The sequence below is a fragment of the Lissotriton helveticus genome, chromosome 1_2, assembly GCF_964261635.1.
Source record: "Lissotriton helveticus chromosome 1_2, aLisHel1.1, whole genome shotgun sequence".
NCBI classification, from domain to species: Eukaryota; Metazoa; Chordata; class Amphibia; order Caudata; family Salamandridae; genus Lissotriton; species Lissotriton helveticus.
In genome coordinates this window covers 80,751,889-80,763,348 of record NC_136058.1, presented here as the reverse complement: position 1 = coordinate 80,763,348, position 11,460 = coordinate 80,751,889, and positions in this window count along the sequence as shown.

Here is an 11,460-nt window from a genome sequence, read left to right as displayed (position 1 = left end):
GCCAAACGGTGGCCCTGGTCCTATTGGACCTAAGCGCGGCCTTCGACACCATCTCTCACTCCAAACTGCTCATCAGGTTGGGGGAGAGTGGTGTTGAGGGCAAAGCGTTAGAATGGATCAAATCATACCTATCCCTACGGACCTTCCAGATCACCTCCTCTGAGGCCTGCTCGGATGTTTTCTATTCTCCCCACGGTGTACCACAGGGATCTATCCTGAGTCCCCTTTTGTTTAATTTGTACCTCCGCCCACTAGCCTACCTTGCAGAGAACTTCGGTCTGGTTTTGATGACCTATGCAGACGACTCTCAGATTCTGTTTTCACTATCTAAATCTGACTCGTCTGATTCTTCTGCACTTAAAACAGGCCTCCATGAAATTTTCTGCTGGATGTCGTCCAACCAACTCAAATTAAATGGGGAAAAAACGGAGATCCTTCTCCTAGGGAACAGTAAAGATCTCTGGAGCGACTCCCATTGGCCGACTTCACTAGGCAAGCTTCCGACCCCAGCCACTCAGGTCAGAAATCTTGGGGTCATCATTGATGACAGCTTATCGATGGTGCAACAAGCAAATAAAGTGGCTGGCATATGTTTTACTATTCTCAGATGGTTACGCAAGATTGTCTGGATGCTACCACCGACCACCCAGAAGACCGTAGTCAATGCCTTAGTGACATCTCGGCTTGACTACGGTAACATCTTGTACCTGGGTGCAAACAAAGCAGTAATAAGATGCTTACAACTGGTGCAAAATACTGCGGCCAGACTGCTTTGCAGAATTCCGAGATATGCCAGGATCACTAAACATCTCAGGGACCTGCACTGGCTCAGGGTCGAAAATCGGATTCGCTTTAAAACCCTGAGCTACCTGTTCAAAATCAAAGCCGGGACTGCTCCCAAGTATCTTCAAGATCTTGCCAAGCCTTACCTACCCAACCGCAATCTTCGCTCAGTTACATCAGCGAACTTTGCGGTACCAAGGTACAAACGGGCTAGAATGGGCGGAAGATCCTTTTAATTTCTGGGTCCAACTCTTTGGAACACACTGCCCACTGCAATACGCAAAGAAGAAAACTATAGGAGTTTCAGAAAAAGTGTGAAAACCTGGCTGTTTGATAAATAATTTGCCTTTTGATCTGTTTTCTCTCTAGTTGTGTCCTGTGTCTTTGCTGTTTCGGCGCCGGGAAACCCTTTGTGGGTAGCTGTGCGCCTTATAAATGCTATAAAATAAATAAATAAATAAAAATAAATAAACCCGAAACTGCGCCGAGTCGAGAACCGCTCCGATGAAAAGGAGCTTTTGAGAGGGACACAGGTGTGATTTCGGCACATTGATGGAAAACCCCAGCTCGTGCAGGAGGTCTGCCGTCATCTGAAGGTGGTGGACGACTGTCTGGGGCGAACCCGCCTTCAACAACCAGTCGTCGAGGTAGGGGAAGACTGAAACCCCTAACCGGCGCAGATGAGCTGCGACCACCGCCATCACTTTCGTGAACACCCGTGGGGCGCTGGTAAGGCCGAATGGAAGCACGATAAACTGAAAGTGCTCGTGGCCTACCGTGAACCGCAGGTAACGTCGGTGGGCCGGCAGGACGGGGATGTGAAAATACGCATCCTGCAAGTCCAACGCCACCATCCAGTCTTGTGGGTCTAGAGCAGCCAAGACCTGAGCCAAAGTCAACATCTTGAACTTCTCCTTCCGGAGGAAGCAGTTGACGTTCCGTAGATCCAAGATAGGACGCAGGCCCCCCTTGTCCTTCTTGGGTACCAGAAAGTAGTGGGAGTAGCAACCACACCCTACTTCTGGCCCAGGAACGCGCTCGATGGCCCCCTTGGCCAAGAGGGCCGTAACTTCCTCCTGCAGAAGTGTCAAGTGGTCCCCCGACACACGGTGGTTCTGCGGTGGCATGGCTGGAGGAGTGCTCTCGAAGGGGAGGGAGTAGCCCCTTCGGACGAGCTGCAGCACCCACCTGTCCGATGTGATGGTGCGCCAGCGGGAGTGGTGATGGCGAACCCTGCCACCCACTGGCGTCACATGGGCCTGAAAGCTCGGACTAGGAGGATTTGGAGGCTGCTGCTGCGGGGGGAGGTGTGGCCTGACCTCGCCGTTGTCCCCGACCGCCTCCACGGCGCAATCCACGGCCGCCACCGCGTTGAGAAGTATTCTGCGGTGCGTGGCTGGCAGCACGTGTGGGACCGCCCCTTCCGTGGCCACGAAAGGAGCGAAACAAACCCGTTTGCTGGCGCTGGGTCGAGAGACCCAAGGACTTGGCTGTGACCCTGGAGTCCTTGAAGCGCTCCAGCGCGTGGTCCGCTTTGTCGCCAAACAAGCGACTGCCATCGAACGGCATGTCCATCAAAGTATTTTGGACATCCGCCGAAAAGTTGGCGGATCTCAGCCAGGCGTGGCGTCGAATCGCCACCGTCGTGGACATCGCTCTGCCCAGCGAGTCGGTCGTATCAAGACCACACCTGATGGAATATCATGCTACGTCTCGGCCTTCAATCATAGCCTTGCCGAGCTTCGCCCGTACCTCCTGCGGGCATTCTGGCAGACACTCCGCGACCGTATCCCACAGAGAGTGGGTGTAGCGGCCCAAGAGGCACGCGGTGTTGCAAGACCGCAGTCCCAAACTCAGGGACGAGAAGACCTTCTTCCCATACTGGTCGTACCTCTTTGATTCCCGGTCAGGCGGGCCGACGGAAATGCGGTCTGGGAAGTAGAGGCCTGGATGACCAGACTCTCAGGGGTGGGATGGGTGGACAGGAACTTGGGGTCGTCCGGACACGGACGGTGGCATCTGGCCACGTTCCTATCAACAGGCGAACCTGAAGCGGGCCTGGACCACGTGCCCAAAAGAACGTCTGTCAAGGCTTCATTGAACGGCAGCAGTGGCTCCTGTGGGCATGACTGCGGTTTGAATACCTCAGGGAGGATGTTAGGCCTCACGACCGCGACGGGGAGCTCAAGGTGTAAAGCCTTGGCAGCCCTCATCAACACCACTGAATAAGCAGCCCCAGCCTCCGAAGCCACAGTAGGAGGCGAGACAAAGCCAGGGTTAGGAGAGTCGTCCAGACCACTGGCGTCACCCAAGTCACCTGTCCAGTCCACGTCGTACTGACACTCGCGTGACAGAGGGTCCTCAGACCCCTCCCAACCCTCTCCATAATCTGCATCCTCACCATATTCAGAGTCAACGATGTAGACCGGCTCCTCGGGGTCAATGGGCCCCATCGGCGCCGGACTCGGCGTCGGACGACGCCGGTCCGACTCCGCGACCGGAGTAGGAGAGGGAATGGGGATGGCGCCGCCCGGAGCCGGCGCCGGAGCCCCGACGCTGGCCGGAGCCGGCGTCGGAGTCCCGGCGCCGCGCGGAGGCGGCACCATGGGTTGCCCCGATGGAATCGGCTCCGGAGAGGCCGGCGGACCAGCCGGCGTCGACCCTGAAGGGCCCAGCTGCGCCGGGGCCGGAGCCGCCGGCGGCGTCGGGGCCGGAGCACCCGACGGCGTCGGGGCAGGAGCACCCGAACCGCTCGGGCCCCCGGACGGGACCACCGGGCCCGCAGGCGCCGTAGGCCCCGTCGGAGGAGACAGTGCCCTCATGGCCATGAGGAACTCCTCTATCTCCTCACGCGACGCGCCTTGCCCAGGGACCGTCGGGTATGGAGCAGGCAGCGCCGGCGACCCACGCGGAGCCGCGAGGGTGGGGCCACCCGAACCCCCGGCCGCGTCGGGGGGAGTCGGGGGTACGATGACGACGCCCGACTTCTTGTGTCTCTTACCAGAGGAATGGTGACGACTTCCGGAGCGCTCGTGGTGGCTCCGCGACCGTTCCCTCGACCGCTCCCTCGACCTCCGGCCGGACCGGGACCGCTCTCGACGCGGGTCCGACACCCGGAGCTTGAGTAGCTTGCGGGACCGCTCCCGTCTAGCCTTACTCGTCAAGGCCCGGCAGTCGACGCAGGAGTCCACGTCGTGGTCCGCGCCCAGGCACCGGAGGCAGAGTCGGTGGTGGTCCGTGACCGACATCGTGCGGTCACACCCGTCACAATTCTTAAAACCGGGCATCCTACCGGCACCTTAAGAGTTAGATAGTAATCAAAAACTTTGGTCAAAAGACCGGAGTACTGCTCTTCGGATCTGCGCTAACTGGCGCGGAAAAAAGAAGAACTGACGTCAGCGCGCGGAGGCGGCGTCTATATACTCCAGCGACGTCATCACGGCGCACGACGCCGACGACGGACGCGGAGCCGCAGGGGACGCCTGCAGACGACGCCTACCGACGCGCAGGGGTACTGCTACGCAAAAGTTTCCGGATCCAGACTGACGCCTGGGGATATTCTAAGGTAAGGAATCTAATACTAACCTGTTTCTTTCAGATATTGAAATCTTTATCAAACTTGAAGCATTCATGAATACCACCATGCTGTAACAACATTGCCACAAGGTACCCAAGACATGTCTGTCATATTCTCTGTATATGTGGCTTATTTTGTTATTAAGGTGAATTAATCCCTTTAATTGATGGAGTTTCAAAAATTCTGGTTTTGTCTTTATAGGTGACTTTGAATAAACAAGGGTGGGTAAGGCCAATTCTGGCATTAATAGATCTTAGAATTGGATGCATTTCAAGAAATTCTTTCCATCTGCTTACCATTGTTCTTGCAGCATTTTGAATAAAAAGAAATCTTTTGATTTATATAGACACAAGAAACCAACAACGACAGACCAAAGTTAAGCACTTAAATTACCCACGGTCTACACAGTCCTCACAGACGCGGCGGTCGAGACCTGTGAGATCTGGACCTTGATGTCTCAATAAAGTGCATCCATTTTGAACATTCTCCAGTAATCTCGTTTTGGATATCGTGGATACCGCATATTTGTTGTTTCAATATTTTTCGGCTCACTTGATTCATAGCCCTGAAGAAGTTCCTTGGCAATAAGGGATGAAATGCGTTGGCTGTTTGCCGTTCTCAGTATGATTTTTTGGAATAAAAGAAGACAAGGGAAAACTACTTCTGGATTCTCTGTATGATTTTTTGGAATAAAAGAAGACCAGGGAACACTACTTCCGGCTTTGATTGACTTTTGCTGAGTGCACCTTCATTATTTTGTTAAAAAAAGATCTTTTGTCCAGACAAAAGCATTTGCTTCCTTTGTTTTGCTGCTCAGAGAACTTACATCAAATCAGTAAATTGTAGAAAAAGAACAATACCTCTAGGTCTTAACAAGCCATTTGATAAGGCAACCTTATTCCCCGCCAAATGAGCATTTTGTATGTTAGGCCAGAGTCATTGAGTAAACCAATAATTTTGAGGATATTACATTTAACAAAATAAACCAAATCAGAACCTTCTGCTCCTTCAGAGAATCCATAAATTGTTTTGCATATTGCAATTTTTCAAATCTTCTATTTGCTTTTTGAGAACAATAATCTCCTTAGCCATTAACTTTATCTGGGCTATAACATCGTTGGCCTCTTTTACTCTTTGTTCTACCTCTGATGTCCCTGACTCTAGGTTAACCATCTTTCTTCAATCCTTTGAAGGGTATGGTTTGTTTTCATGATAACTAATTTGACATTTCTAACTTCTCTCATTAGATCTTCTAACATAGATAGAGGCAGCGATATGTTAGATGATGATGGATCTCATATTTTGTCATTTAGTTCCACTTCTAGTCATTTCTTTGTGAAGAATGGAGGCTAAGGTAGTGGCTGTAAATGGTTTAGTAATAGATGAGGTTTGATTGTCCATTTTAATTGGTAAGGGTTCCACCATTGTGCCTGGTGTTGGTCAGCAGAACTTTTGTGACCAAAATACAATTTCTTGTTGCTTCATTTTGCTGGTTTTGTCCTCCATATCCAAGTCATGGAGCCAAGTGTCTACGATTTTAACCATTGGCAATATGTGAATTGCTATTAGTGCAGAAAAGGAGAGACAAAAATACTTATGGAATAGGAAAGATTTAGGATTTCCAAGGGCAGAAATGTTTTTTTTATAAAAAAAGGAACCCTCCTACTTGAATTGCTGTAAACACATTTTTCTAAATCCTTCCACGTATGTCATAGGGCAATTTGAAATGTGAAGCTTATAACCACTAATTGCTTTTTATTTATTGGGTTGGAATGAACCATCTTCCAAAAGTTCCTTAATCTGCTCCCTAGGTGCATCTCTTAATGTTTTCTTGCCTTCGCCAACTTAATTGAAGAGGTCGAACTTGCATCAGGAAGCGAATATCCACAAAAAGGTGGCCACAGTGGATTGGCATGAAGAGCGGCATTGTAATGCAGGTAAGATATAACAGAGTCCACACTAAGGAGCATAAGAGGGAATTACCAATCCGGTCGCCCTCCACTCAATACGAACAATATAACTAATAGACCTGATTGTACTCGGACACACAAAAACTTTTCAAGGATCCTAGGGACAGGATATTGATATCTCTGCCCAAACACTGGCTTCTAAAAAAGACACCAATAGCAACCAGACCTGGGTGTTCAATTTTTAATGTTCGGCAGTCCACCCTACTTGTACCCCCGCTTGGTGTGTATACAAGAAGAAAAATAAGTGCAAGGTCAGAAAGTACCTCACGTAAGCATCACAAAGGGAGTTGCTGGTAGGTACTCACAAGTTTGCTCACGTTTTTCATCATTGGTGACTTTCGTGACCGTGAAAAAATGAATAAAGTGTCAAGCCTATTTTAGGAGGTGATGTAAAAGAAAAGATAAAAAAATGATATGTGGACGAATGCACAAAGAGTGCTTGTGTCGTTCTATCCCAACTAGACCCCGTGGTGAGAGAAAGGGTAAACTTGCTTCTCCAAGCTAAAAATGAGTTGTGACTCACTTGCAAATAAGCCTACTTTATTGGATGCTGTGAGCCCACTCAAGGTTAAAAAAAGAACAGCATGTTTCGGACCACTTCAATTAGGAAAGGCCAACATGTTTCATTGCCAAGTACCTTGCAGCAATTTCATCAGGGCTTGGGGCCAGTCTTCACATCACTGGTATTTCAATCTGAGCCAAGGGTGACAGGTGGTTGCCATCAAAGTTCATACCGGCACCCCACCTCCTAGGGAGTCTCCTCCATTCGTTAGCCACACATTCCCTTTGGATAAATGCAGTCACCGCCAGTTAACTCCTTAATCAGGGTTTGTGTATTGCCAGTAACTGCTTTAACATAGACCTGGACTAGGTTGCAAAAACACAATTTGGCACTCCCCAGCCACTCCGACACCCTTACAGACCACCGAATCCACCTTGAAGAGGAACGATGCACTGCAACCTTCCACAGAAGCTCAGGGGATCGGAGCGCTAATGCGGGGGCGGGGGTAAACCACTGGCCAAAAGCACCCCTTGCAAGCCTATGGTTATCCTGCACACAAGCTCTCCATCTCTAATGGCGCTTGGCACAGCCAGGACACCATCACACTGAAGACTAAGAACTGTGAAAAAGAAATAAACAAGGCAAAAGTCCCTTTCTGCCTATGCACCAAGGATCTGGAACAGGATTCTGTACCTACCAGAAACACAACAACCCTGATCCAATTTATGACACAGTTGAAGATGCACCTCTTTAAAGAACTTTACATCACAATGCAGTAACAGTATACTTATGCTCTCAGAACTCTGCAATTTCTCCTACCGCTCATTGACTTTGTTTGCCTTTGACCCTGTCCACTGTCCACTGCCAAGGGTCTATGTTTGGCTAGGTTACAGCTCTTCAAGGAGATGAATACATAGTGCAGCATGGCTTTAGACAGATATGTTCAATCACTGTTTTTTGTCCAGTTTTTGTAAAGAATTCCAAACAAAAAAAGCACACCTTTACTATGTTCGACACTTCAGTATTTTTGCAACTTTTGTCGTAAAAGGACTGAATTAGGGAGCTAAATGGGCACTGCATAAATGTCTTGGCTTGGGTCCATTTGGACATGTCACTCTCCATAGTACAAGTTTAGAAACCAATATTTGCCTCAAGCTAGGTCTGAGCTTTGCTTGGCTCACCAAACTCTAGGGTAGACAGTACACTTAAAGAGGAGAAGGACATGATAGATTGGGCTCACTGCGTGTATCCAATTAAACGAGCAGCAATCTTATCTCTTAATTTCTTTTTCACCTGATCCAGCGCCCCTATAGAAATTCTGTCTCAAATACATTACCCTACATCAAATACTCACCATTAATCATAAATCACTCACAAGGCCCATTTACTAACGAGACAGATTTTGGGCAACTGAATCATGTGACCTAATTAATCAGAACTTATTCACAATCAGTTTATATACATTACCATGGTTTTAAGCAAATAACATATTAATTAAGTCAGTAAGGTAAATGGATCAACTAATGATAAGACCATGAATAAACAAGACCTGCTTGTTGTTTCAAAATCTTAATTTATTAACTTTAATCAAGTAAGCACATTGTATTTAATACTTTATTAATAATTTAAGTAGCTTCATTGAGGAATAGCACATTAGAAAGTAAATCAATAAGCATTCAAAGGAAATAGTCATTAACCCTATTGATCCTTACGTGCTCCAAAAAGTCCTTCAGCACGACACGCCTTTCTGGATTCAGGAAGCGAGAGACGCCCTCCCTCCAAAGGGGTCAGTTTTTATACCTTTTCTGACTAGCTAAAGTAACTTTATCACACATTCTTTCTGAAAATCCAAACTTCTTATTGGCTGAGCCATGTCAGTCCAACATTAGGTCATATTCTCCTGACCAAGTCCGGGGCCTCATCTTAGCCCTTATTGTTCTTAGTTTCTCCATCCTTTTTGTTTCCTCAAAAAGAAACATTCTCCGAGCACAAAACATTTCACTTCATAATCTTGGCAGGCCATGCCGCATCCTGTCCTTAAAAATGTCACCAAGAACACGTTCGACTCGACCACATTTACTTCTGCATTAAACGTTGTCATTTCAGCAAAATTGCTCTTTCAGCTGCGCATGAGTGAAGGCTTCACTCTGGTCAAGTTTCATATTCTGCAGCACTGGCAACCATTTTTCTTAGGCCCATTCATAAAACTAATGTTTAAACAAACACAAGACATCAATTAATGAAAGAATTAGAAATCTTTGTTACCCACCCTCCTTTGCTAATTATTAGCCCATTCATAAATATTACCTAGTCAAAGCAATTTAGTAACTAACATGATTCTTGTGCAACATAAAGACGAAAAAACAAAACATAAGCACACACAAATAAGCACATGCCATTAGTTAATACTGACAAAGACAATAGACAAGGTTAGTTTATTATTTTACAAACATATACTTGCAACAAAGAGCACATGTATTAGTCCCTCATGTCATGTATGCATTTTAATCTATGTTGGTTAATACATTTCACTTCATACCGATTAATACAATTATTTTATTATGGAAGTTTAACTTTGAGAGTCAAAAACAAATATATTTCTGAATCTCGCTCCATCACACCCATACCAATTGGCCACAAGCCATTAGAGTAACCTTCAATAAGAATCTTAAATGCTGAGACAGGTTAGCCAATATACATCAGAGCAAGGTATTTGAGCCCTATTGAAAAGAGTTGGTACGCTATAACAAACGTTCACAAGTTTGAATCCCAACAATGTCAATTCAGCCTTCCAAATTTGGTAAACAGAGTACCATTAAATTAGGAAATAATTACATAGCACTTAGTGCCCCTTACCACAGTTGTTATGTTCCTATCTAAAAACAAATGTATCGTTATTCTTATTAGAACACCCTTCTAGGAATAGTGAAGACTGTTGAATAGAAATATGGTAGCTGTTCAGGGAAAAATACCAGTGTTTGCACGAACTGTACAGCGGCTATGCAGAGAAGTGATCACACTGCCCAATTTAAATTATGCCAGTCCACTGTTGTGATGGTTACTTCCTATGACATGTTCGCAGTCTTGATTAGATGTGTAGATACTTTTCAACAAAGATATAGCAGCCATGAAAAGCAGGTATACATTTACCATTATTTCATGCAGTGCAGTAACCAAATTTGGAATTCTGCTCTCTTTGCAAGTGCATAATTAAGCTGCCTACTACCATTCACACATTTGTATATGTGTTTTTAGAGCGCAGCACATACGCAAGGTTCGTAGTTTGGAGGGAAGTAAATCCCACTTTGTGGTGGAAAGCCCTGTATACCATTTTTTGTAGATTAGGCAAGAACCCAGGATGGTAGGGTGGGTATACAACCTTTATAACGCAACTTTTACAACGCACTACCATTACAACGAAACTTTTACAACGCAAAAACTATTACAACGCATGTATTTACAACGCATGTTTTTACAACGTAGGTACCTTTACAACGTAAGTATTGGTAAGTATATAATTATAATTAAAATGTTATATGTTTGGGTTTTTGGGTAAAGGGGTATTTTTAGGGTTCAGGGTAAGTTTTGGGTTTTTGGGTAAAGGGGTATTTTTAGTGTTCAGGGTCAGTTTTGGGTTTTTGGGTAAAGGGGTATTTTTAGGGTTCAGGGTCAGTTTTGGGTTTTTGGGTTTTTGGGTAAAGGGGTATTTTTAGGGTTCAGGGTCAGTTTTGGGTTTTTGGGTAAAGGGGTATTTTTAGGGGTTAGGGTCAGTTTTGGGTTTTTGGGTAAAGGGGTATTTTTAGGGTTCAGGGTCAGTTTTGGGTTTTTGGGTAAAGGGGTATTTTTAGGGGTTAGGGTCAGTTTTGGGTTTTTGGGTAAAGGGGTATTTTTAGGGTTTAGGGTCAGTTTGGGGTTTTTGGGTAAAGGGGTATTTTTAGGGGTTAGGGTCAGTTTTGAGTTTTTGGGTAAAGGGGTATTTTTAGGGTTCAGGGTTAGTTTTTGGTTTTTGGGTAAAGGGGTATTTTTAGGGTTCAGGGTCAGTTTTGGGTTTTTGGGTAAAGGGGTATTTTTAGGGTTCAGGGTCAGTTTTGGGTTTTTGGGTAAAGGGGTATTTTTAGGGTTCAGGGTCGGTTTTGGGTTTTTGGGTAAAGGGGTATTTTTAGGATTCAGGGTCAGTTTTGGGTTTTTGGGTAAAGGGGTATTTTTAGGGTTCAGGGTCAGTTTTGGGTTTTTGGGGTACAGGGGTACAGGGTAAAAATAAAGTAAAATTAAATTTAAATTAAATTAATTAAATTAAATTTCATTATATTAAATTATATTAATTTCAATTAATGTACAATTAAAAAATTAATATATACTTACCAATACTTACGTTGTAATGGTATGCGTTGTAAAGGTACCTGCGTTGTAAAAACATGCGTTGTAAATACATGCGTTGTAATAGTATTTGCGTTGTAAAAATTTCGTTGTAAAGGTATGCGTTGTAAAAGTATGCGTTATAACGTCATATATCCCAAGTACACATACAGCAAATTCACGTGTTAGCAGAAAGTTGAAAAATAGAAAAGAATCACAAAGGGCACCATAAGAAAGAGATGTCAACGTAAGGAGCGGACTCTAAAATGGAT